Source organism: Procambarus clarkii, chromosome 71 (genome assembly GCF_040958095.1).
Source record: "Procambarus clarkii isolate CNS0578487 chromosome 71, FALCON_Pclarkii_2.0, whole genome shotgun sequence".
NCBI classification, from domain to species: domain Eukaryota; kingdom Metazoa; phylum Arthropoda; class Malacostraca; order Decapoda; family Cambaridae; genus Procambarus; species Procambarus clarkii.
Genome location: NC_091220.1, coordinates 18,181,903 through 18,186,917, shown reverse-complemented (window position 1 = coordinate 18,186,917; position 5,015 = coordinate 18,181,903).

Here is a 5,015-nt window from a genome sequence, read left to right as displayed (position 1 = left end):
CACACAAGTGCCACCAGCTTCCTGTCCCTCGCTGCCCCTCCGACCTGACCTAGCCTCACTCACCCTCCGCCTTCCCGCTGTCGTTCTTCCTAGTTCACATAGGGCTCCAGATTTCTTCTTCCATTCCATCTGCCGAGTTGAGTTCGAACACTGAATACTGAACACAGTGTTCGTTGAACACTGTGACAGTGTTTAACACTCGACAGTGTTCGTTGAACACTGTCGAGTTCATCTGCCATTTGATTTTAGACTTATTCGCGAGTTCCACCATCTTCTACTCGAGCTTCGCCATCTTCTACGCGAACGTAGAAGTAATAATATGTTGTTAAAGATTTAGCTACTCAGGACGAAGTGTCCATGTAGCACAGGCTATGGTGAGCCCGTAACACAAGTAATAATACTACTAATAAAGAACATTCGTAGTGACATGTAAACAAGAAACTGTGTCGGATGTGAACGACCTTCTCGGCGCCAAAACAAAGTGCGGAGTTTCTTGTCTTTCTCGAAGAATGTTCTGCGCCAAGCTGGAAAAAAGCAGATTGGGTGATGTTAATTTGTCTACTAACGACGCAGTTCTGGCCAATGCTTTCTCCACATAGTTTATAGTTTTAAAAAAATATGGCACGTGGGTTGCTACTTCATATTATTTAATTTCTCTTGGTTGCTGTAGATTAGGAAGGAAGGAACTATCAGGGGGAAAGTGCAGGGCCTTTACGGCTATATAGCACTATTATTATTATTATATTATTTAATTTCTCTTGGTTGCTGTAGATTAGGAAGGAAGGAACTATCAGGGGGGAAAGTGCAGAGCCTTTACGGCTATATAGCACTGGGAAAGGGTCAGGATAAGGATTTGGGATGGGACGGGGGGTAAGGAATGATGCCCAACTACTTGGACGGTCGGGGATTGAACGCCGACCTGCATGAAGCGAGACCGTCGCTCTACCGTCCAAGTGGTTGGTGCTGTAGATTAGTAATACTCTGAATATGATTAACGAGGATTAGATTACTGCCCCATCATCCATCTTGAAGTTTTCCTACAAATAACCCATTATTAATTTAATGTTTGAATTACTGCCCGAACACAGATTTAAACTATAAGTAACCAGCAGGTAATCAATTAAAGTCTCCACAACTACCCAAGTGAATGGAAAATTAATGTGTAAATCCCTGATTGATAAAGATTAAGCCATCCAAGAGGTGGCACGGGCATGAATAGCCCGTAATGTAAATCCCTGATTGATAAAGATTAAGCCATACAAGAGGTGGCATGGGCATGAATAGCCCGTAATGTAAATCCCTGATTGATAAAGATTAAGCCATACAAGAGGTGGCATGGGCATGAATAGCCCGTAATGTAAATCCCTGATTGATAAAGATTAAGCCATACAAGAGGTGGCATGGGCATGAATAGCCCGTAATGTAAATCCCTGATTGATAAAGATTAAGCCATACAAGAGGTGGCATGGGCATGAATAGCCCGTAATGTAAATCCCTGATTGATAAAGATTAAGCCATACAAGAGGTGGCATGGGCATGAATAGCCCGTAATGTAAATCCCTGATTGATAAAGATTAAGCCATACAAGAGGTGGCATGGGCATGAATAGCCCGTAATGTAAATCCCTGATTGATAAAGATTAAGCCATACAAGAGGTGGCATGGGCATGAATAGCCCGTAATGTAAATCCCTATTTTCACTCACAGTTTCAAAAGTTTCCCTCTCTAGGGGCGGGGGGGGGGATACGTGGATGTAAAGTAAAGAGAAAGGAGAGGCATAGGTGAAGGGAAGTATAGAAGTGGGAAATACAGTGAGAGGTATGAAAGCAGGCGGGCTGTCCGCCTTGCTGACACGATGTGTGGGTGTTGGCAGCTAACGTGGATGCTACCCACCGACCTTCCTCCGTCCCATGACTTTGGCGTCGTGGGTTGGGGTGGCTGAGGGCACCTACCTTCTACCTCCCTCCCTACGTCATAAACGACGTAGGTGGCGGGTGACAGAGGGTCATGTGAGTCCCCCCTGTCACCCCCCCTCCCTCAACGCCCAGTGAATCTGCAACAGTCTTGCACTGCGCAACAAGCCATGTGCGTCACATGTTGCTCCCCGACGCTGGGGAGCTGCGTAACAGTCTCACCCACTTGGGCTGGACGGTAGAGCGACGGTCTTGCGCTTCATGCAGGTCGGCGTTCAATCCCCCGACCGTCCAAGAGGTTGGGACACCATTCCTACCACCCCCCCCCTCTCCCCCGTCCCATCCCAAATCCTTATCCTGACTCCTTCCCAGTGCTATATAGTCGTAATGGCTCGGCACTTTCCCCCTGTTAAATATATTATTATATATGCGTTACAGTATAGCGTCACGCGTCACCGTCAAAGAAACGTCGAATTAGTCTACAAATGACACGTCCAACACGAGTAGTGGTGGTACACTATTTTCTCTCAGTTTAACGAGGCTGTCTTCCTCCCCCTTGTGTATTACCCGCCTTGTCATGTGGCCAGGCTCGACTTAAGACCTCTAGAGGCCCCCCCGAGCACTGTGAAGATTGTGGTACTCCTATATACCGTACAGGTGCAGGCGAGGAGTCACAATAACGTGGCTGAAGTATGTTGGCCAGACCATACACTAGAAAGTGAAGGGACGACGACGTTTCGGTCCGTCCTGGACCATTCTTAAGTCATTCTCAAGTCACAGTCGACTTGAGAATGACTCCAGGACGGACCGAAACGTCGTCGTCCCTTCACTTTCTAGTGTGTCGTACATGTAATTGAAAATATATACAATAACAATGTGTAAAATCAGCTGAGGATATCCAACACTGAGGTGAAAATATTAAGGGGGGTCCTTCTTTATTTTGAGGCGCGAAGCACGTGGATATTAATGGTTAATCCAAAGGACTTAATGGTTAGTTAAGGGTTGTTGTGGGTGTTCAAGAGAGAACTGGATAAGCACCTCCAAAGGATACCTGATCAACCAGGCTGTGACTCATACGTCAGGCTGCTCGCAGCCGAGTCAAACAGCCTGGTTGATCAGTCCAGCAACCAGGAGGCCTGGTCGACGACCGGGCCGCGGGGAACGCTAAGCCCCGGAAGCACCTCAAGGTAACGTCAAGGTAACCTCAAGGTAGGTGTACTCGTATCCCCTCTCCTCTTTCCTCTAGAGCAGCTAGGGGGATAAGCACTCCTCTACCCCCCCTCTGTCTAGTCTAATCACCAGTGGTGGTAACTGTCATGGCAACGTTGCTAATGATGGTGATAGTGATGGTGATTACTGATAATGACGATGGTACTAACACCAGACACCATTAGCAAGCCAGACCACACTAGACAAAACATCACTTTAAGACCACGACACCAGTTTAACCATATCCAGTTCCCCTCTGTTAAATGCCAAGCCAGAAAGGTCGCGTCTCCCAAGACCTCCCAGCTGAAGCATCTTGTACAAGACCCAAGACACACACATCCCCCATTAACGACAGCTTCACGGCGCCTCCACGAAACAAACACACATCATCTTCCGTCATCTGGGATTTGGGTGAAGGTGTTTCCCCTAGATCCCCCTTGTGTGGTTATCGCCTGGGAACACAACAGGTGTCAGAGAGGCAACAGGTGGTGTTCTAGCTACTACTCGTGGCCACACGTGGTGCAGGGCGCAGGTCCAGACAGTCTGATTGAATGCTTTCATTTAGGTCGTAGACGAGGGAGGTCGTGGACGAGGGGGGTCGTGGACGAGGGAGGTCGTGGTCGAGGGGGAGGGGGGGTTAGACAAGTATATATGTTGTGTATTCCCGTATCAGTGTGTGTGAGAACTAGGTAATGTCCTGTTTTACTGACGGGAATATCTCGCTTTATTGAAGGTGATACCTAACTTTAATGGTACCTAACTTTACTGATATCTAACTTTACTGGTACTTAACTTTACTGATACCTAACTTTACTGATACCTAACTTTACTGATACCTAACTTTACTGATACCTAACTTTAATGGTACCTAACTTTAATGGTACCTAACTTTACTGATACCTAACTTTAATGGTACCTAACTTTAATGGTACCTAACTTTACTGATACCTAACTTTAATGGTACCTAACTTTAATGGTACCTAACTTTACTGGTACCTAACTTAACTGGTACCTAACTTTAATGGTACCTAACTTTACTGACACCTAACTTTATTGATACCTAACTGTACTGAAGGTGATACTTAACTTTATTGACGGAGATACTTTATACTGAGGGTGATACCCAACTTTATTAAGGATGCTGCCTTACTCTATTGAGGAGTAATACCCGTTTTAAGAGCGGTACTTAACTTTACTGAAGGTGATGTTAATGACGGATGTCTACCTTTACTAGAAGAAGCCACCTCTACTTAGGAAATGTATGTTTATCTCTCAGAATGTTTGGTAATATGTTTATTGTTTGTGATGTGTGTCTATGTATGTATTAACACGATGTACTGAACGGGGTGAGAATAGCTTGAGCTACCTCATCCCTTTGTGTGGATTTTACCTCAATAAACTTATTTCAATTTCAATTTCAACCTCTGCTTTACATAGTACTGTATTAAACGAACACTTACCACCCAAAGCCTTCGTTATAATGTTAAACGAACACTTACCACTCAACACATTAGCTTCGAGGACCCTCCAACGCCTCATTCCCATACCCTCTTCTCTTAAAAAAAAAGAACAATGAAATATCTTGAAAAATAATAAAACTCCGTCAATTTGGACGGTTGACGGAAGGAGGTCCGTCCCTGATACAGTTTCTTGGACAGCTGTCAAGCTGACACGAGGAAGATAGCGGAAATAGGGTCAGAATATGAGACTGAGACGCTTTCTTTCTAATTAGGTCAGTTGGCCATTAAAGATATTTTTCCCGTTTTTTTTTGTACTAGTCTACAGAACTTTCATGGAATTTTTCTTGAAGAGTGAAGGTGTTCTTGGAATGTTCATTTATTTTATTACAGTTGTGAACAATATTTGATAATTTGGAAATCTCAATGTAAGTACG